The following is a 27,415-nucleotide window of genomic DNA, read 5'->3' on the forward strand; positions in this document are numbered from 1 at the left end:
GTAAATTTAAACTATTCTTCTGACGCTTTATGTGGATCATTTCGGATATCAAACGTTTACCCAAAAAAGGCTCCTCGTCCAAGACTTTTACATCCTCCCAATTAAATTCATGGTTCAATAATCTATGTTCCGATATGACTGATAATTGTGACGCGTTTCTTTTTATGTTGCTGCGATGTTCTTTCATCCTAGTTTTCAACAATCTACCCGTCTGCCCTACATACGACGCATCACAATCCATACAATCAATTTTATAAACTACATTGTTATGGAGTTCCCTTGGCAACTTATCCTTGTGTACTTTGATGAATTTACGGAGACTGTTAATTGCTGTATAGGATGGAATGACATCCAAATCACGTGTAATGTCCTCGATTCTCTTTGATACATTATTAATATACGGAATATTAAAGTACGAAACTTTTTTCTGCGTTGGAATCTTGTCATTGCATATATTTGTTCTATTGTTATGCAACTTATTATTGTACCGGAAGAACAACTTTTTTAACCGCGCTTGTAATGTTTGAAATATCAATTTGAGAGGATAATTATTAGACAAAAGAACTCCAATCATAGACTCAAAATTATCTTTATGGAATTTCGGATGAGATAGCCAAAAAACTCTATCTATGAGGCTGATAATGGTGCCCTTTTTATGGCAGAGAGGATGCTGCGACTCAAAATTTAAATATCTACCTGAATACGTCGGCTTATGAAATAAATCAAACTCAATGCTCCCATTATTTATAATAATAGTGACGTCTAAAAAATTCAATCGGTTGTCAACCCCCTCCTCCATGGTGAACTGCAATCTAGGATGGAAAGAATTGAAAGTGTTTAAAACAATTTTAAGCATGGAGGGAGGGGCCGCCAACGCGATATCGTCAACATATCTAAAATAAAATGGAAATGACATTGGAATCGCAGCAATCGCTCTATTCTCCAAATCTTGCAACGTGATATCCGCAATGATCGGTGAGAGGGGGGAACCCATAGGCGTGCCAAAGGTCTGTTGATAACATACATTATTAAACATAAAATAAGTCGAATTCATAATAAAACGAATTGCCAATAAAAATTCATCCCGTGGAATAATACACTCTTTTTCAATATACCCCCATCTGTTAATTAAACTATCGATAGCCATATCCAATGGTACGTTGGTGAACAATAATGCAACATCTAGTGAAACTAACTTTACATCACTATCCACACATAAACCATTTAATTTGTTCACTAATTGGAAACTATCAGAAATAGCCGAATCAGGTTTCGGAATTGCCTTATATATTATCTTATGTAAAAATTTTGCCAAGTAGTAAAGAGGTGTATTCCTAGATGACACGATGACACGTAAAGGGCAATTCGGTTTATGCACCTTCGGCAGACCATACGCTCTCGGTAAAACCCCGTCCGTGCAGTTCAGGGATTTATATGTTGTTGAAGAAATGTAATTCTTCATTTTCCATCTATTTAAAATCCCGTGTAATTGATTAATTAGGTTCCTAGTCGGATCTTTTTTAACAACAGTATAAATAATTTATAAACAAATTTTCGGCACCCCCATGGGATCACCATTATCGCCCATAATAGCTGACTTAATAATGGAAGATTTGGAAAATTCTGTTCTTGACTTGATTAATATCGACATCCCATTTTATTATAGATACGTTGATGATATCATTATGACAGTTCCTGAGGAGAAGGTTGATTTGATTGTGGATTCTTTTAACAAATACCATGACAGACTCAAATTCACATTGGAATATGAGGATAACCGTTGTTTAAATTTCTTAGATGTATCATTGAAATTAATTAACAATACCATTTTTGTTGATTGGTTTCAGAAAAAAACATTTTCTGGAAGAACTCTTTCCTATTACTCTAACCATCCTTTCTGCCAAAAAAAGGCATTATTTATAACTTAGTAGATAAAGCTCTTCTTCTTTCACATCCAGAATTCCATAATAAGAATATAAATTCAATCATAACTATTTTACGTAACAACGGTTATCCTTTAGAATTTATTTTCTCCGCTATTAATCAAAGAATTAAGTATCTTATTAATTCCAAACTAAATATCTTGACTAATGATAATAATATTACTAAGGTTCCTAAAATAGATGGAGATAATGAAAAAAAGAATTTCTTTGTTATTCCTTATGTGAATAGCATTTCTGACAAAATCGCATCATCTATCAAAAAAACAGAAATGACTATAGGTTATCGTTGTCTTGATAAACTCAATCGTTTTATCAAGGTTCATAAAGATAAAAATCAATTTTCAACTAATTCCAATGTTGTTTATAAGATCTCATGTCACGATTGCGATGCGACATATGTTGGCCAAACCAAAAGACAACTTAAAACGAGAGTTAAAGAACATGTAAATAATATAAAGTTAGATTCGTCAAAGCATTCGGTCATCTCGGAACATATTCTTAATTACCAACACTCATTTAATTGGGAAGACATAAAAATTTTAGATTCCGAATCTAATTTCCAGAAGAGAAATGTTTCTGAAATGATCCATATAAAGGAACAAAAAAACGGTCTAAACCTAAAAAAAGATACCGATATGCTTGACGAGTCATATTTTGACATTCTAGAAGAATTATCTAATAAATAAATAATAATAATAATAGGAGTCACAGTTTGAACTCGACACATCATACTGTGACTTTGTATAGTGAACACATCAACTTGGCGGAATCTTGACTACTCATCAATTTAAGTAAGCAATTCTAATCACAATTAAGATCTTTCACATAAAAAATAACTTATTAATATAAATTAATATACCGAAAAAATAAAAATATACTTAGACAATCACGGTGAAATATACTGCAATGACGAACTTACTCGGAAATATCCTTGATGATGGGGACTAACTTTTTGATGCTGGATAACATCTAATTGTTTTCAATTCTCATATCAAGCGGTTCTGACGATAATTTTAACTAATAATGTTCAAAAGCATTGATGACGTGGAATGGACCGTCAACCTGTTCTACTAACAACAGGGAACTCGTTTACATGTTTTTTGACATAATCAAAAAGTTTACCATCTTAACTAAAAAATGGTTAACCGATTTGAAAAAATATCTAATTTAATAAATGTTATAAGCGTAACCTAATTTAAATTCATCGACTTATTAAACCAAAATGTTCATTAAAAAATAGACTCTAATGCGTAATATGTCATAATTTTTCTTAAAAGAATTTTTATTGTTTTTATATTTACTGAAGAAGGCTGAGGTAACAGCCGAAACGTTTTATTATTTTTATTATCATTGTATCTACTAAGAAATAAATCAATTATGTGTTGACATTACATCTCTCACTAATTTAATATGCTCGTTATAGTTGGCCCTGTCTTTCTAAATCTTAATTTTATAATATTACACGAGCCTTGTCTTTAAATATCTAATTGTTTTCCTTATTAAATTTAAAAATTAAAGATCTGCCTTTAGATAATCGTGAAAAATGTTTAGATTTAATGTGTTTTCCAGATGTATACCCTTTTGGTATTAATGGACAACATGAGATTAGGCCAGTCAAACTACATAATCATGAATTTATTAAATGTCGTTTGACATCTAAACATCCACAATATAGATTAAATCAACAATATTTATTTTATTTGTTAAACGATGCAAATATGCGTCAATTAAGTCGTGGAATTTTTCATAAAATGAATGTAACTAATCCGCGAGTTCGTTATACAGCTGCAGAATATTTAGATGCAATGTCGAAAGAATTGTTGGAATCTAATTTGAGTACAATATTTTCGATACTTCGAAATACGGAGCAATATTGGCGTAAACCAAGAAGTGATTTAAATTGTATGACGCAGCATTATGGGCCTGCGACATGGTTTATAACACTAAGTCCGAGTGAATGGTTATGGGAAGATTTAGGTGAATATATTCGTGAAGTAAATGGATGGCATGATACTTCCTTATGTGTTAACGTACTTGTTGCTAAAGATCCTGTATCAACATCTAGGTTTCTCGATAATAAATTTAGAGCAATGCTTGACTTTATTAACTCTAAAGATCATCCAATTGGAGAAGTAACGCACTATTTCTGGCGACAAGAATATCAAGGTAGAGGAATACAACATTTTCACATATTAATTTGGATTAAAAATGCACCTATTTCGGTGAATCTACTATTGTAGAAGTCTCCAAATTTATCTTACAATATATAAGTTGCAAAATGCCAGATGCAAATATTTCGCCATTATTGTACAGACGTGTTAAAACGCATCAGCAACATACAGGGTTTGTCCGGAAAGTAATGCGTCGCATTTTTTTGTGACGCGACTATACATCGCAGAGCGATGGGACCGGTTGGGGAGGAACTTAAAACAAAAGAGACTTTATGTCCCGAAGGGTTTAAAAATTTTAAAAAGTAAAAAAATTTTATTTTACCTGGGGGGGGGAATATGGATTCAATTTATTGGTAAAAAAATGTTTTTCCGGACATTAAAAAATATATTAAAAACCGGAAAAAAGGGAAACCTTGATTTTTTTTTGTAAGAATGAAAAAATTTTAAATTTCTTTAATTTCTTTCGATTACAAAAAAAAGAATGTGATTAAGCTTGATTTGTGGAAAATTTCTTTATATGGAACTATCAAACCTATCAAAGGTTTTTGATTTAAAAAAACTTGAAAAAAAAAGCCCAAATTGGCCCCCTTATGCAAATTAATATATTTTACCCATCTATGATTAACTATCCAAAGACCAATAAATTAAAAATATTCTTATAATTTTCCCAAGTGGTATAAAACAAAATCAAAAAAAAAAATGAAAATTTTGGAATTTAAAAAAAATGAGTAAGGTTTTTTATTTAACCCGACACGTTTTTCTTTTAAAATTTATAGAAAGAATTTAAACCGGAAAATTTTTTTTTTGCATTTGGGGTTTTTAAAAGGAAAAAGAAATTAAAATATCAAAACATGTGATATTTTAAAAAAAACCGACTTTAAAACATTAATAATAAAATTAGAAGAATTCCCAAAAACTTTTTTGAAACTGAAAACTTTTTATTACAAATTTTATGAAATTTTTGAAAAAAAACATCTCAGGTTGATTGGAAACCCAAAGGTGTTAAAATTAAGTGGTGAAGATGAGTTTTAAAATTTATAGAAAAAAGGAAATTATTTTTAAAAAAGATAAAAAATTAAATTTGGTCAAAAAAATTTCAAAAAATTTATTAATACAAAAAATCTTAAAGGTTTTAATTATTTTTCCCAAAGTTAGGGAAAAAAAGTTTTTAATAAACTTTAAAGGGATAAAAAAAAATTCAAAAAGTTTACTTGACAAAAACCTATGGTTTAATTTTTAAGGGGTTAAAAATTTTTTAAAATGTTTCAAAATTAACGGGGCCCCCCAAATTAAAAATTCTGATAAGTTTAAACTTTACACCAAATCTAAAATGTTTTCTTTAAATGAAGGCAATTTTTAATTGTTTTAATTATATAATTTCGATATCTGAAAATTTAATTTTAATTACGTGATTTGGTTTGGGGGTTGGGAAAAAGGGGGAAAAAAATTATTTTTTTTTTTTTGGAACTTTTTTAAATTCCTCCTACACGAAACCCACTTATGATTTATAAATAAAAAAAAATGAAAATTTTGGGCCAAAGTTTTTAATTATACTAATTTTACACGAAATGGAAAAAAAAATTTGCGCCCAACAAGGGATAATTCTTACCGTGTTTTATTTTCGAATTGTTTGGTTTTCAAAACAATTTTAAATTTTAAAAAGAGAAAAATTTTTAAAGGGTTTTATCTTTAAATCTAATTAAATTTTTTTGATTTTATTAAAAATAATTAAATAGACAGTTTGTTTTTGCCTATTTAAATATTTATATTTTTAAAAAAGAATTTTAACATTTTTAAAAAAGAAATTTTTTTAAAATTTCGAAGACCGAAAAAATTGTTTTAATTTTTAAAAAAAAAAAAAATATTTAAATAATATAAAATTAAAAAGGGGGGTTTTTTAAAACAATTAAATTAAAAATTTAAAAAAATTTATGTTGAATAAATATTAAAATTTTTGGGTTTTTTAAAAATTAAATTTGGGGAAAATTAATTTTTAATTTAAAAACTTATATTAGAAAAAAATTAAACTTCTTTAATTTCAGGTTCAAAAATAAATTGAAGGGTAAGGGGAAATTTGAATTAAAAAAAAGGATTAAAAACAATTTTTATTATTATTATAATTTAAAAGTAATTTGGGTTTTTTTCGAGTGAAAAAAGGACATCGGAAAAATTGATTGTTTTAAAAAAATTTTTAAATTTCCCGAAATTTAAAATTACATTTTTATTCCCCGATCCTCATCGTAAAGAGGAAAAGCATTATTAAATAATCGTTTAAAAAGAACACAATAAAAAAGCAGAAAATTCCAGACAAAAGACGTACTAAAAAAAAGAGTTTTTTAGGGCGTTACCAAAAAAATAATATTTGTCAAAATAAACAATCAAAAATTCGACGAATTTTTCTTAAAAACGGTTTAAAATACAACAAATTTTTTTATCATCAAATCAAAATTTCTGTTTATTACATTTAAAGTATTAAACAAATTATTTAAATTTGGGTAAATCAAGTTTACTAAAAAGCTCGTAAATAATTTAATTTAATACATTTCAGTACGAAAGTTTTTGGGAAAATTTTTTTAACAAGCAAAAATCATTCCTTTTTCGACCTTCAAAAAATATTTATAAAAAATTTTAATAAAATCGTTACTTTACTAAGATGAAAATTTTTATAATAAAAATTACGTGGAATTTCTTTTTTCTTTATAATTTGAAAAAGAAAATTAAATCAAATTTTTATTAAAATTCATTCCATGGAAAAAATAACAAGAACATTTTAACTTTTGGAAAGTTAAAAATTTAAAAAAAAATAATTGGCAAAAGAATTTTTAATCATTAAAGTATTTTAAAAAATTAAAAAGAAAGCCAAAAAAAATTAAACTAGGCTTCCCTAAAAATTTTAAAGTGACTTTATAAGAGATGGTGCTATATTTTTCATGATTGTGTTTTGATAAAGGTCATTATTAATAAAGTGTAAAAAGTTCAACCCCCTTTGGGTCAATTGGGTGATGTTTTAAATTAAAAAAAAAAAGTGGCCCCCAAAGGGGCTAAAAAAAATTAATAAATTTTTCAAAAGGGAATAAATAATTAATGCAATGAAATATGACGGGAGAGGGGATTTTTGTTTTTTTTTTTTAAAAAAAAAAAATATTAGTTGTCTACAAAAAAAGATATCCTAAAAAAAACCTTTTTTAAAAAAAAAAATTTTTAAAACGAAGTTTTCGCCAGTTTAAAAAAAATGTTTTTAAAAAATAAAATTTTATGTTGTAAAATTATTATAAAAAATTAAAAAATTTTTTTGTTTTAAAAATTTAAATTTTATAAAAATATAAAATTTTATTTTAAAATTAATTTTGAAAAAATTAAAATTTTTGTTTAAAATTTAAATTTTAAAAAATATAAAATTTTTTTGTAAATTTTATAAAAATATAAAATTATTAAAAAAAACTGCACTGCCGCCGGTTTTCCCATTGGGTGACCATGCCATCCCTCTATCCCCTTGCTCAGAGGATCATTTTCTCGAAAGCCCGCCAACAGAGATGCCGTCGTCGCCAAATCCTTGAATTCGCACTTCCTTGATCATGCCCCTGTAACATGTAAAAAGTCCGTTATTTCGTCGATGATACATAATCAACAAGATCAGTCTCCTAATTGGCACCTTTGTTTGCCAGATAATTTTGTCATGCACACTGAAAATAGTATCCTATGTGGCAAGTGCGCGCCGAAAATAACGAATTACATTGCGCGTGAGTCTGCCGCATGAGCCGAAGGCTTAGTGATGCATTCACCACGAGTACGAGTTGTTACATTTATAAAACATCTTCTAGTACATCGAAAAAAATATTATTTTTAATATTCTCGACAAATATTTATAGAATGTTATAGAAAGTGTCTCTGTGTGTTATCTGGGTATATACCTAAATGTTACATCCACAATCCACAATCAAATATAGGTAATGATCAAAAAATTCCCGTTAAAATTTTTACTTTACACAATAACAAATCTTAAAATAGTCAAAGAAATTGTCCAAAAAGTAGACCAATTTTAAACGACTTTGTTTCGCCAAAATAAGAATTTAAATTTTAAAGTTTTACCCAGCTTTCAAATATTACTTTCGAAAAGTCATTCGTGAGCAAAAATTGTCTCCAAATAATCTTCAAATAAGATCTCACATATTTAAACAGAGTGTCCAATAATAATTTAGTGACACTCACACTACGTATATATATATATATATATATATATATATATATTTGTGTGTGTATATATATATTAAATAATTAGTATCAAAATTAATTGTACTGATTATTTTTTTTTACAATTTGATGAATATAAATGTTATGTAAAAGTAGAAGGATAAAACATTAAATATGTAGATAATAGGAATGTAAAATACTATTCTATGTATAGTCACAAAACAGTATTCTTTATATTTGTTTAAAGCAATTTGAAATATATTTAGTAAAATAATATGAACATATGAGCATATACATGTATATTTATTTTTGGTTATCTCGCGCGTTACGTTTGGAAAGTATGATAAGAGTCGGGAATAAATAACGTGAGAGGCATTTATTGTATATAATTCAAAGTATATTCTTCGAGGAACACAGTCTTTTAAAAACCGGTACATGAATATAAAATCGTTCGGATTTATAATGTGCGTCCGTACGCGACGACTGTCAAGAACGGAATCTCCCTCATCTAAAAATGTTCTATCTATATCTTGCCTCAAAAACGCCCTTCGCTAATCTTCGAGAGGCTTCGCGAATTTTCTATATGTTTTACTTGTTTGTTTCTGTACTACTCGTCTTTCGTCTCGTCTGTTATATTTTATTTATGTTTATTTGTGCCTTTGTCCTTTTCGTATATGTGAGTGTCCGTATTCGTATGCGTGTTTTCCTTGTTAATTTCAGGGAAGTATGGCCCGTATTCATAGTCCAAACTTATTTTAAAATCGCCTTAAGTTAGGTCTTAAGACGCCCTCTAGATTCATAGTTGCGACTTAAGGTAATCTTAAGATCGCGCCTTAAGTATTACCTTTGTGAAGACTGTCTTCAAATAAGACAATCTTCAATGACGTAAAAAAGTGAAAATAAGACCGGTCTTTGTGAAGTCCAGTCAAATGAGCTCTTAAGGTGATCTTATTTGAAATCGCTAGTGAAAAAGTGTGGTTACAACGTGGTATTATATTCTAAAAGCTAAAGCTAAGCAAGAAAAATGGATATTCCAGCAATAAATATTGAAGAAATTGAGACATCGAAGATGTTAGAGTGATACGAATTCCGAAACGATATATCCGTGATGCAACATAACCCATTCGAATTTTACGAAGAATCGGAATTTAAAAGACGCTTTAGATTCTCTAAAGAATCGATTTTATATGGAATATTACCTAAAATAGAACAGTATTTGATGAAGATCAATAATCGTGGTTTACCTGTTTCTCCTGCTATACAATTGTTAGTTTGTCTACGGTTTTACGCAAGTTCAAGTTTTCAGGTTAGACGCATGATAATATATATTTTATAGATTATTTTATTTTATATATACATGTATTAGATAATTAAAATAAATGCGTTTTAACGTTACAGATGGTTATTGGAGATACAGTAGCATTATCACAACCAACAATATCTAGAATTGTATTTCGTGTATCTGCTCTACTTGCTAGTTTGATAGGAGAAAGTATAAAAATGCCTACTACTCAAGAAAGAAAAACTGAAAATTATCAACTATTTCGAATTCTTGGATATGGTAATGGAGCAATTGGTTTACCTGGGATTGATGGTGCAATTGATTGCACACATATACGCTTAACACATACACGATTTTATCGTATTGATGAAGTATATCGAAATAGAAAAGGGTACTTTTCATTAAATGTACAGGTATGTTACTATAATTCATCCCAGCAAATTAAAATAACATTTGGGTACTTTTCATTTAGCGACACAAATCATAAGTATAATTCTACCTTTGTTGTTCGCTGTTGTTGAAAAAAAAAAATAGAATGATGCTTGTTCGACTTGTGTCGCTAAATGGAAAGCACCCAGTAACATAACATTTAATGTTTCAATAAATTTAAAAATATTAACTGTTACGTAACACACGCACACACACACACACACACACACACACACACACACACGGCATGTTATATTACAGTTATATTGTTCAGTAGGACATTGAAAACACTTATATTACCGTTACTTTGTGTTTGCTGGGATAATTGATAGTTATACTAATAATTATTTATATAATGCTAACATATATATATGTACGGTCAATTTGAATAATACGGTTATTATACATAATAACCGGTTATTAATATATATACACAATACACGTTTAATTCTTTATTTGCTTTAATATGACAGACCGTAATTGGACCACGAATGGAATTTTTAGATGTTGTACCAGAAAATCCTGGCAGTCAGCATGATAGCAGGATTTTCCAAAATTCAAGACTATATATGCAATATATGCAGGGAAGATTAAATGGAAAACTAGTTGGTGATTCTGGTTATCCGACTTTACCATTTTCTTTTAACACCAATAGGAAATCCTCAGACAGACGAAGAAATAATGTAAGAAATCTTTCTCGTTTAATATCAAATACTCTCAATCGTATATCACTTTATTAGAAATATTTATTGAATAGCGAGTGAACTTTCTTTTTGCATTCATACTAAATAATTTTATATAATTCTGCAAGAGAGATATATGTACTTAATCAGATTGGAAATTTATTCAATTCATGTGTCGCATAATTCAAATATTCAAATATCTATTTTGAAATTTTATATGTATTATTTTTTCACACAGGTACAATACTATTCACGGAAGAACGAGACAAATTGTAGAAAGAACATATGGCATGTGGAAACGACGGTTTCCTTGTCTATCAAGAGGACTTGGCACAAAATTGTTATGCTCTACAACTATCGTAATAGCATGTTCAGTACTACACAATCTTGCTCTCATATTCCGTGATAAGCTTCCTGAGGATGAGGAAAATGATCCACATGATGAATATGAAGAAGTTCCGGTAGATCCACCACATTGGCAGCCAGGAGAAGGGTTTGCAGTAAGACAAGCTCTCATTGAACGTTTATTTCGATAAATTTACAAAAACATTAATTATGCTGTATACATTATTAATTTTGATACATATTTAGAAATATATTTATATAACCGTATATATCATTATCAATCATGTACAAAAAATAAACCAATTTTTTAAAATTATGATTGTGAAGTATATATTATTTAAAATATCAAATAAAGTTGTAAAACATATATACATATATATGCTCTCTTTTATTATAATTAAACGTAATTATTTAAATATAAATAATAGTCACTTAAAAAAAATAATATGCTCTGTTTTTAAACATAATTTAAACTTATAGCGTTTATAAGTTTTTAATATATGAGTTTTTTTTATATTGAGTCAAGTAGATTATAAATACGATCTTTTTCTTTTTTTAGTTGAAGTTCTGCTAATTCAGCTCTTGCTGAATTAGCTCTTATTTCTAATGTATTATTTTCTTTTAAATGAGTTTCTCTTATAGCAGCCATCCTTTCTTCATGCCTTAATTTGGCCTCTGCTAACTGTTGTTCCTGCTCTATTATAAATTTTAATCTTTGAATTTTAACTTCTTCTTCCGTTTTTATTCCTCTTTTTGTAAATTTGCGTTTTTTCGCAGTCTTGCTAGTGTCGATAGGCTTAGTGTTGGTTATAAACTTTTCTGTAAAAAAAAATATAACATATTTAAAGGTGTTAAAAAAATCATTTTATATACGTACATTTTATATACCCATTACACATGCACGTAAACGTACGCATAAACACACACGTACGCACGCACACACACACACACACACACACACACACAATGCGTTATTCATTAAAGATAAGTGAAATACAAAAATACTATGATAAAGAATAAATATAAAAACAATACAATATGTTATTCATTAAAGATAAATGAAAAAATATACATTTGAATAGTACATACCTTTGGCAACTGATGTTATAGTTTCACATATTGTTTCATTTTCTTTATTTTCTGCAAACGCTTCTGCTAATTCAATGACATCTAAATCCTCGCTAGTATTTTGCACCATTTGTCTTGATCTAGAATTCAAGAACAAATAAAACAAAGCTATAAGTGAAACAATAGCTATTTTAAGAACTTAATAAAACTTCATATTTTAATGAAACAAAAACATAGTTAATTGTTAAACATTTTTCAGTTAAAACACAATGCCCATATTTTTTAAGTATATCTCAGTAAACATGAACTAACAATAACATAACATTATTAATAATTATAACTTTTTACTCAATAATGTAACAATTGCAATGTAACATGCAATTGCATTGTATGCAACAGTTATATTGTGGGAAATTATAATATTGACTGTTACGTTACTGTTAGTTTGATGCTTACTTTATTTACTTCTTTGCGCACACGCTTTTTAACTATTATTATCCTTCGCATTCCAATTTGATAATTACTATTGATAAATGAATACATTACCTTCTATTTCATTGTCATTCATATTAGATGAAAATAATACAGGGGCTGTAGCCATTAAAGTAGGTGCTATTAGAGCAACATCTGGATCTATTTCCGTGGAAGGTTTTTCCGGTCCTCCACCTGTAGCAAATCTAGCTTGCCTTTCTTTTGTTATTATATCTCTTTGGTTTTGTTTAAGATTAGTCCACAACTTCTTTAATTGCTGTATGCTTCTCTATAATGTTAAAAGAATATTAGTACAAAATGATATGTATGCTGATATTGGCAGTAAACTCAACACATAACCTAACATAACTTATATCCCACAAAAAAGACATCACAGATGTAAAAAAAAAAAAGCGCTAAGTTATATCTTTCGCCAGCAAAAATAGTTCTTTATAATAATAAAAAATATTATCTTCTCAAAAATTATGTTTATAGGAAAAATAATTCTTGGCAAAAACTAATCATCATCAAAAATATTAATATAAATTTAACGTATAAGACGGGCAACAAGAGCCAAATCGCGGATGACAATGCGTTATCCTAACGAAACTAAATAATTTTTCGTTAGAATTAAATACCGGTGCACAAGGCACCAAATTTTTACTTGGACACGGCCAAGATTTTAAATATGAAATAATCTCATATTTTGAGATTTAATTTCAATACCCCTTTAACCCCCCTACGGAAAATAAATAAATGAATGCAAGAGAAAAATATAGATCCGAAAATCGCTGAATCGGGAATCGAACCCGAGACCTTTCGCTTGCCGGGCGACTGCTCTTCCAGCTGAGCTATTCAGATCCTTTCGATTCTATACTTTTCTCTGTTATATATATTAATGTTGGTAAACAAACGCATTTTTTAAGCCAGCGTGTATCAAATATAAGAGTTTTAACAAGGCTCTGTAATACCCGTCTTATAAGTTAAATTTATATTTATATTACAGAGCCTTGTTAAAACTCTTATATTTGATACACGCTGGCTTAAAAAATGCGTTTGTTTACCAACATTAATATATATAACAGAGAAAAGTATAGAATCGAAAGGATCTGAATAGCTCAGCTGGAAGAGCAGTCGCCCGGCAAGCGAAAGGTCTCGGGTTCGATTCCCGATTCAGCGATTTTCGGATCTATATTTTTCTCTTGCATTCATTTATTTATTTTCCGTAGGGGGGTTAAAGGGGTATTGAAATTAAATCTCAAAATATGAGATTATTTCATATTTAAAATCTTGGCCGTGTCCAAGTAAAAATTTGGTGCCTTGTGCACCGGTATTTAATTCTAACGAAAAATTATTTAGTTTCGTTAGGATAACGCATTGTCATCCGCGATTTGGCTCTTGTTGCCCGTCTTATACGTTAAATTTATATTTATATTACAGAGCCTTGTTAAAACTCTTTTATTTGATACACGCTGGCTTAAAAAATGCGTTTGTTTACCAACATTAATATATATAACAGAGAAAAGTATAGAATCGAAAGGATCCGAATAGCTCAGCTGGAAGAGCAGTCGCCCGGCAAGCGAAAGGTCTCGGGTTCGATTCCCGATTCAGCGATTTTCGGATCTATATTTTTCTCTTGCATTCATTTATTTATTTTCCGTAGGGGGGTTAAAGGGGTATTGAAATTAAATCTCAAAATATGAGATTATTTCATATTTAAAATCTTGGCCGTGTCCAAGTAAAAATTTGGTGCCTTGTGCACCGGTATTTAATTCTAACGAAAATTATTTAGTTTCGTTTAAAGTTAAATAAAAATTTTTAATTTAAATTAAAAAATAAAAGTAAAAAAAATGTAATGTACAAAAAGCGCTAAGTATTTTTTGTACATTACATTTTTTTTACTTTTATTTTTTAATTTAAATTAAAAATTTTTATTTAACTTTAAATTTTTTTAATTTTCTAAATTTAATTCTTTGTGCCTTATATTACCTTTTTTGACTATACGTTTAAATATATTTGAATTAAATAATTATTTATAGATAAATAATTTATTTTATTATATATATCTATTTATCTAAATATTTTATAAAAATATATAATAACTTTTCCTTTAGATTAATAGTTCCTTTTAGATTAATAGTTTCCTCAATAAATACTTCTCTATATAATATTGCTTCTTTCTTTCATAAAATTTTAAAAGATAGCCTTCCTAGAGCGGACAGTTTTGTAAATAACAGTTTTGATATATGCAACATTCTATCAGGGAAAACAATACAAGATACCGACATAATAGCTTCATTGGACGTTGTTTCATTATTTACTAATGTTTCCGTAGATCTTGCATTAAACGGTATCAATAATAGATGGCATTTTATAGAGTCACACACAAAGATTCCCAAAAATGAATTCATAGGTATGATAAAATTTATATTAACTTCTACATTTTTCACTTTTAATAACATAACTTACAAACAAATTTATGGGACTCCTATGGGTTCCCCACTTTCTCCGATCATTGCCGATATAGTCATGCAGGACTTGGAAACATCAGTAATTAGTAATTTAAATTGCGAAATGACTTTCTATTTCCGTTATGTAGACGACATTATTTTATGCACTTCCGCTGACAATATTACATATGTTTTGAACGAATTCAACTATTATAACGATAGACTACAATTTACATTGGAAAAGGAGGATAATCGTTGTATAAGCTTTTTAGACATAATGATCAAAGTAATAGATAACAAAATTTATTTAGATTGGTATCACAAAAAGACATTCTCAGGTAGATTACTTTCATTTTTTTCAAATCATCCGACTTGTCATAAAATAGGAACAATTTATAACTTGGTAGATAGAGCTTTATTACTATCACATCCGCAATTTCACAAAAAAAATATAGAGAAAGCTATTAACATTTTGCTATCCAACGGTTATCCTCTTGATCTAATTTTCACAGAAATAAAACGCAGATTAAAAAATCTCTCAACTAAGAAATTTAACAAGCCTAATAATAACAATATAACAGATACTAATAATACTAATACTAACATTAAATATTTTGTCATACCATATATAGAATCAATATCTGAGAAAGTTGCTTCAGCAATAAGAAGACCTGACGTAGTGGTAGGATATCGTTGCATTAAAAAATTAAATGACTTCATAAGAGTTCAAAAGGACAAAAATAATTGCCCCACGAATTCTAACGTTATTTACAAATTGAATTGCAACGATTGTGACGCCACATATGTCGGACAGACAAAAAGACAGTTAGGAACGAGACTTAAAGAACATAAAAATAATATTAAATTAGACTCTGCTAGACATTCGGTTATCACGGAACACATTCTAAACGAACAACATACATTTGACTGGGACAATATTAAAATTATGGATCATGAAAAGAATTACCAAAAAAGACTAATATCTGAAATGATCCACATTAAAGAACAGAAAAATGGAATTAATTTAAATACAGACACCGAATTGTTAGACAGTAGTTATTTTGACATACTTAAAAAATTTGCTGAATCATAATTTAGAAAAAACATTGGTAATAAATAAATACATCACGCTCTCTATTTTGACATTTGGTATTCAGACTTCGCAACACACACTTGAAATATCGGGGAAAAGGACTTGTTAAAACGATAATGTAAGTTGAAAGATTTTTTAATTTTTTCTGACATTGATTTAATTCGCGTATTATATCCGTAGCATGCTCAAATGTCGCATAACTTGGCATCTCAGACCAATCGCCTTGCATATCTATTGGTCAACAGCGAAGAATCGTTTCAATTTTATATTTTAATATTTAACTAACTTTGTATTTTAACATCTAACTTTATATTTTAATATTTAATTTTTATGTATTGATAAAGACTGTAGTGCAGTCGAAACGTTTACAATTTATATCGATTCTGTAACGGAATGTTAATTTAATGATTTAACTATTAATAAAAAAATTTTTTACATCTTATTTATTTGCTCGTTTAGTTGGCCTATATATGATTGTTTAATTTTGTTTAATTTATACGAGCCTTTCATTAATTAATTATAATAACTTTACAATGTATATACATTCCAGTTTAAATTAATTACATAATTATTCATGTTATTTAAATGTAAAGATAAATAAATATACATGTATATAAGAGAATATTATATGTATTATATGTATATAAGTATGTATATAAGAGAAAATTATCAAAATTAAATTAGAGAAAAGAAGGAATCAAAAAGCAGAATTTTCTTCAGATAAGTTTTATAAAACAATCCTATTCCAACTTTGAATATTAATTTGAATAAGGATAATTTGTGTTGTATTTCTTTATTATTTTCAGTTAAGTTAACACATCATATATTTAATTTAAATTGATGCATACAAAGGATACACATGCAAAGGATAAATGCAAAGGAAATTAAACATACAATATAAAAGAGTCAAAAAAGGATAATGAATAAATAAAGAAAAAAAGAAAGAAATAGTGCAATTATGAACAATAAAATAGGTATGTTTATAATATTGACATTATTTTTCTTTTTATTATTAGTATATACAATATATATATATATATATATATATATATATATCATGTTTAGTAATATAACATCACACTCACATTCAATTCAAATTGATACTTACATACAAAGAATAAATTTTAATATAATGAGTAATATATGTTTATATCTCTGCTTTTTGTAAAGCGATAAAAGATTATTAATATTAATACCTATATTAAAGTTATATTTATTAATACTTATTAAAGTTAACTTATTCAAATTATATTTTAATAATAATCTGTTATGAAATATAATATTTTTTAATACTACCTATATATTATATAATTTTTGTATATATGTAATAATTTTAATTGTTTTTGACACAAACATATACGGATTACACATGTATACATTTGTATTTAGAAACAACGAAATTAATGATGATTTTCCACACCACCTATATGAGGTACCATCAATGGCGCGTTAGGTTTTTTTTAAATAGACCTTCGCCTGGAGCCATATTATACCACATTATATTACATAATATTGTACTATATTTCTTATTTATAAATGTAATGTCTTTTACAAAATATTCTTTACACACTTGTCTTTGACAAGTGTGATGTCTTTTAAAGATATTTTTACATACTGATTTTTTACAAGTACGACATCTATTACAGACAAATTTTATTTCATATACATATATATAATTAAGTGAGCAAAACTATTATTACATTATAAAAATAATAATGTCCATTTATATAATTTATTTTATTTTGAAAAATATCATTCTATACATCATTAGCTAATGAAATACTAGGGTTATTATCGGTAACATATAACGTTGAACTATGCTTTCTTTTTTAGGACAAATAGAAAATAATTTGTACCCTTTATAACAAATGCTTTACATTTATTAATCTTCATGTCCAGAAGAAATTTTTTTCTTGCATTTATCATTGATTTTAACACACAACTTTTTTTTTTTTTTTTTTTTTAAGTCAGGAAATTTGCCTAAGCCAAACTTCGCCGTCCTGACCCCTGAGGGAGGGCCAGGAGGCTTCGTGGTGGATTCCCGCCCGTAGTATCCCGAAGGACTATCGGGCGGGGGACCGACCTAAAATCTGACTGAAGCCCCTGGTCGTATGGGTGTTGTCCACCGCGGAACCGCGTGAGCATTACTTCACGGTGGACACCCGACCGGCGTCCTTTAGGGAGGACACACAGGGAGGATACTACCAGTATCCCCCCGGAGAGGACAATACCCTTGCCCCGAAAGGGCATCGGAGGGAGCCGGGCTACTAGCTCCCCCCGGACTTCCCTGGGTCGACGTGCAATGGGATCGAGGCCCCCACCCCTCTCCCTGCCGAACCCGGTAAGTGAGACAGCCGCAGCCGCCCACCCCACATTTAAGACGTTACAGGACGTCACCAACTACGTGGACAGACATATACACAATCCACGACATAGACCAAATAAAGGGCCACAGGCCCAGCTCTCTAAGGGCCAACGATGAGGCACAATGGCTGACCACAATAAAGGTGGGAGGGTTGTTACTCCCACCTATGAACGAAAGACAACAAGACTAAACAAACAACATGGACTTGGCGCGGGTGAAGAGGCCGCGGAGTCACCTTTCGGCAGCCTCCCCGACACTCAAACACCCATCGCCGCTACCTACTATACATATACTTGGCGGGACAGGGAGACCGCGGGGTCACCTTTCGGCATCCCCCCCGGAACCCCCCGCACCCACCGCTACATACTACGATTAGTGGACAAGAAACAACACTAGACGTTGGGAGCAGAGCTGCAGCCCGGCACAGGGAAGCCACCTCTCCGTGACCTCCCCCGCCCCCGACTGCAGTTTACCCCCACCCACTCGGGACTGTCGGGAGCCCCCCCAACAGGGGGCCCCGAAGCCTGCGCGCACGCCGAGGCAGCCTCGGCCTCCATAGGCCGTCCCCCATCGGGACGACCCGGAGCCCGGCGCCTATCGCACACCCCGGTGTTTCGTTGCCCGGGTGGAGGGGGGAGCGAACCACACCCCCGCTCACCCAGGACATGGTCAGCCGACCTCCCGCCGTTCGCACAAGTTGGACAGCGAGGGGTGGCGACACACCCCGCCGCTCGGTGTCCCTCGGCACCACACCGGTAGCAAAGGCCCGAACGGTCAACCCCGGACGTGCATTTAGCCCGTACGTGGCCAAACTCCAGGCACCCGAAGCATCTCAGAGGACGGGTAGGAAGCAGCTCTACTTCGAGAGTGTTCCACCCCACCCTCAGCCCTCCAGACGACAAAACCCCCCGGCCCACCGATACAGGACAGCGCACCCACAAGGTGCTCAAAGGAGACCGCGGCAGGGGACGGACCGACCCGAGTCGGATGTCCCCCGCACTGCATCCCCCCAGAGACCCCAGCGCCTCCAAGATCTCCTCGCGCGAAGTGATCCCCTCCCCCATAGTCCCACGAAGCCTAAGCTCCATGGTTTTCTGGGGGCGGGAGACCACCACGCTCCCGTCCGAGAAGACCTCCCGCAGCCTGCCCGCGAGCTTGTCCGCCTTCTCTTTCATACCCTTTCCAGGGACCTGCAAAAGCAGACCCCCGGCTACTCCAAATCGCATCGTCATCGGCCCAATACCCAGCACCTCGGGGTTTACTCGGGTTTTGGCCTCCCTCAGAATGTCCTGAGTAGGACCTACCCTCCGTCGACAGAAGCTGTACAACCGACGCGTTCGGAGCACGAACAGCCCGGGCCACTCGCCCACGCCGTGCACCCGACCCAGGGCCAGCCGCGAGACCCGACGTCCGAACCTTCCCAGGACCAGGGCCACCCGACCCACCGGCAACCATAGAAGCTGCCGGCGGGGCAAGCGACCCAGCCCCAGGAGAGCAGACCGCCCCACTCCCACCCCGACCCCGCCTCCCCCGCTTACGCGTGGAAAGGACAGGGGAAACCTTGTTGGCAGGAGGAGCGGAGGCAGGTAAATCCACCCCACCTTCCCGAGCATCCAGTGAGGACCTGAGAGACTCTACAGTCCTCCTCAGGTCCTCGAGCGCCCCAGAGATACGCCTCTCGATGAGAAGATCCACCCACGCTAAAAGCTGCTGGTGTGGATCCTCCCTCGGAGCCGCATCGGAAAATAACTCCCTTCGCACCTCTGAAGAGGTCTCCTTGCCGGAAACTTCCGGCTCGGAGACCACCTCCTTACTCCGCCTCTGTCGAGATCTCTTCTTCGGAGGGGGCGCCTCCTTCTCCCCAGAAGAGGGAGGAAGGGGAGCCGCCGCTCCTCGCATCAACTCTAACTCCTCACGGAGTTTTTTATTGCTCGCCTCTAATAGGCTGACGCGCTCCTCGAGCTCCCTGTTTTTCTCCACGTAAGCTCGGCAATTGTCCGACAGAATTTGTTCCCTGTCCAGGACCTCCACCGGGCTATGGAAAACACCAGGCTCCGACACATTGAGCGCGCCATCGGACCTCCCAGGGGAGGCAGAGGCAGCGCCCAACGCACCGTCGCCCAGTCCACTCACCTTTTGGGTCATGTCCCGCGATGAGTCCCCTTGGATCTCCTCCGTCTCCTTGATTCGGGGATCAGGTTCTTCCTGTATGGCCCCCAGGGCACACCTGTCTGAGCCCGGGGTCCCATTTATAGGGTCATAAGGCCCCACACACTCATGACGAGCACAGAACTTGGTGGCGCCACGAGAACAACTCCTCCAATAGCACTGAATGTGCCCCTTCAGGCGCCTATAAATGCCAAGATATTTAAAGGCACGAACGTTCTCATCAAGGAGGACACGTCGGACTTTGATCGCGAGGTTTCTCGGATCATCATCCTCACCCATATCCTCCCAGACGATGGCCAACTTAATGAATTGGTCCTCCACCTCGTCCTCCGTTCTGCTCCTCGGCGCTGTCGCTTTCCCATCCGCGGACCCAGCCGGCAAATCCGCGGATGACCTGTTGCTCGATGACACAACTAACATTTATATATTCGCACAAAAGTTTATTTCAATTTTTTTTGTTTTTATATCTGATAGCATAGAAAACATTTTTTCTAAATTACAATTGGGAAGTTATCTAAGAGCATTCAAAAGAAACTTTATATTAAGATACTTGTGTTTTGAAATTTATTTTCACATCTCATCAAAATTTATTTATTTTTTATTTTTGATAAATGTTCTTTTTCTACTACTTGTAAAATATAGATGTAATATTATATAATTCCTTATATAATTTTTAAAGCATTGTTATTAATACCACCGAGGATTTAAATGAAAAAGAAAATATCATTAAATAATGTTTCTTTATCAATACTATTGTAACGGTTCACCTTTCCCGACGCCGCGGATCGGCTCGCCGGTTCCAGGATTCGGGAGGAAGGGGGAGATTCAGACTCGCTTATTCCTTATTAACAATGCTTTGGTTTATTCAAAAAGAAACAAGTAAACAAAAAGTTTGTTGGCATAAAGCCTAAATAGAGAAACTTATTGACTACCCGGTATAAACAAAATGTTTGTTGGCATAAAGCCTAAATAGAGAAACTTATTGACTACCCGGTATAAACAAAATACGGAGGCGTATAGCCTGTAGCGGTGTCCGGAAAAGATTTACAAATTACCCGGTATAACTTAGAGATACGGTGTACGGAGGCGTATAGCCTGTAGCAGGAAGAGACCGGAAACCGGGAAACCCGGCGTAATGACGAGAAACCCGTCACCCGGTGTATAGCAGGAAGAGACCGGAAACCGGGAAACCCGGCGTAACAACGAGAAACCCGTTGCCCGATACTAAAGGTAGGAGGCCAGAAACCGAGAAACCCGGCGTAACAACGAGAAGCCCGTTGCCTGGCTAGGAGGTCCGGAACAGGACTGGTGCCGGCTCATCCGTCGAGCCGGCTTATATACCCTGCCGGCGGTTCCCCCACTCTGCATCGAGGCTGTGGTGGGGGTAACGCCGGCGTCGTAGTGGGGCGCCTCTGGAGGTTGTAGTGGGGCGCCCCTGAGGTAGGGTGACCCGTGTATCGCTTGTGTTTTTGCGTTTAGGGGCGCCTTAGGCGCCATAGCCTCAAGTGGCGGGCGGGTAATCGGCCCGCGAGGCGTTAGTAACGGCCACGCCGTTACACTACCCCCTCCCTAGACGGCGGATCGTACGTGGTCGGCCGAGTCGGGAGGTTGATACAGGGAGCCGCGAGATGGCGTGGGGGGTATGGCGCTGGAGGAATCACGGCGGCTGGCCCTGTTCTACGCCCCGACGGTTTCCTCGTCCTCTTCCTCGGATGCCGCCTTGAGGTCCTGCACATGGATGTGGCGGTGCCATCGTCCTCGGGCGTCCTTGAGGTCAACGATTACGGGGGATACGATCCTCCGGACAGTCATTGGTCCGTTGTACTTCGGGGCCAGCTTGGCGTTGAACGCGTTGGCCTTGCTGGACAGGGGGCGGTCGCGTTTCCAGACGCGTTCGCCCAGCTGCGGTCGCCAGTCTCGTCGCCGCAGGTTGTACGGCTTCTCTTGCCGCTGGAAGGCCCGGGCGAGGTGGATCCGGATCACCTTGTAGGCGTCCTCCAACTGGGTCTGGCGGGTGCTTGGTCCTGGTGCTGGTGCGGTTCCTGGTCGATCTTCTGGATGTGGGCGGGCGAGCTCTCGGCCGTGCAGGATGTAGGCCGGAGTGTATCCGGTGGCCTCATGTCGGGCGGTGTTGATGGCGAACTGTAAGGCGGAGATTCGCTCGTCCCAGTCTTTGTGCCGCCGGCCTACGTACTGGCTGATCATTGTCTTAACTGTACGGTTTGCTCGCTCTACCGGATTGCATTGCGGAGTGTACACGGGAGATGTCCGATGTTGTATCCCGTAGGAGGCTAGCAAGGCCTTAATGCGTTGCGCGACGAACTGAGTCCCGTTATCGGACACCAGGGCGACCGGACACCTGTGCCGGTATATCAGGCGTTCGGTGAGTGCTCGGGCTACGGCTACGGCGGTGGCTTTTCTGAGCGGGACCATCTCGATCCACTTACTGAACCGGTCTTGAATGGTTAATAGCCAGGTATGGCCGCTAGTGGATCAAGGCAGGGGACCGATCAGGTCTACGGCGGCTTGTTCCCATGGTGCGCGGACGGGGGTGGCCATCATCCGTCCAGCCGGTCGTCGTTGACTGGCCTTGTGCCGCGCACAATTAGCGCACCCTCGGACGTACCGGGCAATCTCCCGAAACATGCCGGGCCAGTAATATAGCTGGGCCACCCGAGCCAATGTTTTGGAAATGCCCAGGTGCCCGGCGGCCGGGTCGTCGTGCATTCGCTGAAGCAGGGCGGGTCGTTGGTCTGTAGGCACGCACTGCTTTCATTGCTCTTCGGCTGGTGTTTCCCGGAAGTCCAGATCGTGGAGTATATGCCTGTACAATCGTTGATTCTGGATTTTATAGTCCGGGTGATCGGTCGGATGTCTCCGTACTTCGGCTAGTTTCCGGTGGTACCACCGGCATTTCGGCCGGGTAACCGCCAAAGCTTCCGGGAGGCGGGAGAGGGCATCTGCCACCTGGTTAAGTGTCCCGCGCCGGTACTGGATGTCGAAATCATGTTGTTGTAATTCAAACATCCAGCGGGCTAGTCGTCCGGTAGGGGCCTCAATGTGTTGTAACCACTTTAAAGCTTGGTGGTCGGTCACGACGGTGAATCGGTAGCCCTCGAGGTAATCCCGCATCCGGCGTATACCCCACACGACAGCCAAGCACTCTAGTTTGGTAGCGCTATAATTCTTCTCGGCTGCGTTGAGGGTCCGGCTGGCGTACGCGATAACCCGCTCTCCTTCGCCGAGGTGTTGGGTTAATACGGCCCCTAACCCGTGGGCGCTGGCGTCGGTTTGTAGTAGAAATGGTCGCGCAAAATCCGGACAGGCGAGAGCAGGTGCGGTGGTTAAGGCCTGTTTTAGTTTCCGGAACGCGGTTTCTTCTTCTTTTGCCCAGGTCCAGCGCGCTCTCTTTTTAGTGAGTCGAGTGAGAGGGGCGGCGATAGTGGAGAAGTCAGCGATGAATCGGCGGTACCATGATGCTACCCCCAGAAATTGCCGAACCCTGCGGAGGATCGTGGGGGCAGGCCAATCGGTAATGGCTCGCACTTTCTCTGGGTCCGTCCGGATTCCGTGCCGATCGATAACGTGTCCGAGGTACCGGAGACTTGGCCGGCAGAAGTGACATTTTTCTGGGTTGAGGCGGAGTCGGGCGTCACGGAGGCGGCAAAAGACTTCGGCCAAGTGGCCTAGGTGCTCCTCGAAAGTACGGGATGCGACAACTATGTCGTCCAAGTAGACGAGGACGTGTGGTTCTAACTCGGGTCCTAGCACGGTGTCGAGCAGCCGTTGGAAGGTGGCCGGTGCTGAATGCAGTCCGAATGGCATGACGCGGAACTGCATCAGCCCTCTCCCTGGCACCGTGAAGGCGGTCGCGGGGCGGCTCTCCGGAGTTAGTGGCACTTGCCAATACCCGCTGCGTAGGTCCAACGTGGACAAGTAGTGTGCGCCTCGTAGCTTATCCAAGGTGGCGGCAATGTGAGGCAGCGGGTATGCATCTTTCTCGGAGGCCGCGTTTAATCGGCGGAAGTCTATACAAAATCGGTAGGTCCCGTCTTTCTTCTTTGCCAGCACTATCGGAGAGCTCCAGGCGCTGGTGGAGGGCTCGATGACTCCTTCGGCTTCCATCTTTTGGACCTCTTGGTCGATCACGGCCTGCATGGCCGGATTACGGGGCCGATATCGTTGTTTAATGGGCGGCCCCGGTTTTAGCCGAATTTGGTTTGTGGCTTTGTCGGTCGGGCCGCGGACCGATTCGAACTTTGGAAGTTCGTTATTTAGAAAGGCCTGTAGCCTTAGCGCCTCGCTGGTAGTTCCTGGGCTGATACTGGCTGTCGCGATTCCATCTTTGGTTGTTGTCTCGGTGACAGGTCTGGGCGGCGGGCGCAGCTCGACTCCTAATTTCGCCCAGAGGTCTATGCCTATTAGTACGGCGTTGTCTAGTTGTGGTAGTACGGAGAAACGGTGGCGGTACGATTTTCCTCGTAACCTGACCGTTGCCTCGATGGTCTCGGCAATGGGGACTTGGGTCCCGTCGGCCAGGCGTATCTGGGCTGCCTTGAGATCTGGGCTAGACGGTGTGCGGTTGATTCGGCGGGCCGTTTCAGCGTTTACAAATGAAATCTCCGAGCCGGAATTGAGGAGGCCCCACAAATGTTGTCCGGCGATCTGGATCCGGAGGTGCGGTCTCGGGTTGTATTTTAGGCCGAGTCGGGCTGGACGACGGCCGCGACGTCTCCGGCCCGCACCCCGTTTCCCGTCGGGGGGTGACAGTCACGGGTGAGGACCCCGTCCTTGCCACATCTCGAGCAGAATTTCTTCGGAGGTCGCTGGCAGTGCAGGCGTGTATGTCCTCGTTGCTTGCACCTCCAGCAACATTCCTCCCGACTGTAGGCCGCGGAAGCTACGACCGGGGTGTGGATTTGCGGCACGTCTCTTCGTCGTTCTTGTCTCCGGCGGTCGGCCTCTTCGTATTTGGTGGCTCGGATGCTCAGATCTCCGACGCTGAGCACGTCCGCCCGACGGATGTACAATTGGTACTCCGGATCCATGTTTTCGTAGAGCTGTTCCAGTTGGTCTAGGGGTGAATATCCCCCGGCGCGCCGCATCATGGTCAGGACCTCGGTGGCGTACTTTTGGAAGGACTCTTTAGGGCGTTGTTGACGTCCCTGGATCGTCCTTTTCATCTGTCTCTCATACCCGCTTGGCAGGTATTGCTGGCGGACAGCTTGGCGAAAGTCGGCCCAGCTGGCTATGGTATCGCGGATGTTGCGATACCACAGCAGGGCGTCTCCCCGTAAGAGTTCGGGTAGCCCTAACAGCATCTGGGCGTCGGTGTAGCCGCAGCCCAGGCACAGCTCTTCCGTACGCTCGAGGAATGCCAGGGGGTCCTTGCCCTCGAAGTGGCACCCCCATTTTCGGATCTGATCCATGATCCTGGCCGGTTCAACAGGTGTCGGGGCGGTAGTTTCTTCGTCTTTGGTTGGGCTTCCGGTGGCCATTTCGACGTTGATAGTGGGCACAGGTAGGTGAGTTCGAAATAGCGCAGGGTTTTGCCCGACAAATCGGCGGAGGCGTCGGCGGACCTCGTCTAAAGTTCCTTGGCTATCGATTCCGTGTTTTTTGGCCAAGGCAATAGCTTCGGATTTTAATAATTGATTTACCCACGCGGGCATCTGGATAGGCTTAAGCGAGTCGGGATCTCCACTGGGCAGTTCCCTGTTCGGGCACCATGTAACGGTTCACCTTTCCCGACGCCGCGGATCGGCTCGCCGGTTCCAGGATTCGGGAGGAAGGGGGAGATTCAGACTCGCTTATTCCTTATTAACAATGCTTTGGTTTATTCAAAAAGAAACAAGTAAACAAAAAGTTTGTTGGCATAAAGCCTAAATAGAGAAACTTATTGACTACCCGGTATAAACAAAATGTTTGTTGGCATAAAGCCTAAAAAGAGAAACTTATTGACTACCCGGTATAAACAAAATACGGAGGCGTATAGCCTGTAGCGGTGTCCGGAAAAGATTTACAAATTACCCGGTATAACTTAGAGATACGGTGTACGGAGGCGTATAGCCTATAGCAGGAAGAAACCGGAAACCGGGAAACCCGGCGTAATGACGAGAAACCCGTCACCCGGTGTATAGCAGGAAGAGACCGGAAACCGGGAAACCCGGCGTAACAACGAAAAGCCCGTTGCCTGGTTAGGAGGTCCGGAACAGGACTGGTGCCGGCTCATCCGTCGAACCGGCTTATATACCCTGCCGGCGGTTCCCCCACTCTGCATCGAGGCTGTGGTGGAAGTAACGCTGGCGTCGTAGTGGGGCGCCTCTGGGGGTTGTAGTGGGGCGCCCCTGAGGTAGGGTGACCCGTGTATCGCTTGTGTTTTTGCGTTTAGGGGCGCCTTAGGCGCCATAGCCTCAAGTGGCGGGCGGGTAATCGGCCCGCGAGGCGTTAGTAACGGCCAGGCCGTTACACTATATGTAGAATATTATATCTTGTTGGAAAATTTTTTAATCTATTTTTAATAGATAATTTTTTACTAATTTCCTCGGTAGCAGTTATACAAAATTGTAGATAATTCTCTTGAACATTTCTAAATATGCCTGCCTGTTCTTCTTTCATTAATTTCTCGCGAGACATTTTTTCACAAATATTAGATTAATATCACTTACTAATTGCTGTAATTCTCTACTATCTATTTTAGAAAATCTAAAATTAATATCACATCCTTTTTTTTAAAAAGCTGATTTTCAAATAAT

At 37.5% G+C, this 27,415-nt stretch overlaps 1 pseudogene; it reads right to left on the minus strand.

Annotated features, from left to right (window-relative positions):
- Nucleotides 1-11,431: 11,431 nt before the first annotated feature.
- Nucleotides 11,432-27,415, minus strand: part of LOC146722021 (uncharacterized) — a 43,414-nt pseudogene continuing 27,430 nt past the window's right edge.

The sequence above is a fragment of the Nylanderia fulva genome, unplaced genomic scaffold (genome assembly GCF_048542155.1).
Source record: "Nylanderia fulva isolate GAGA-0341 unplaced genomic scaffold, ASM4854215v1 Scaffold382, whole genome shotgun sequence".
Taxonomy (NCBI): Eukaryota; Metazoa; Arthropoda; class Insecta; order Hymenoptera; family Formicidae; genus Nylanderia; species Nylanderia fulva.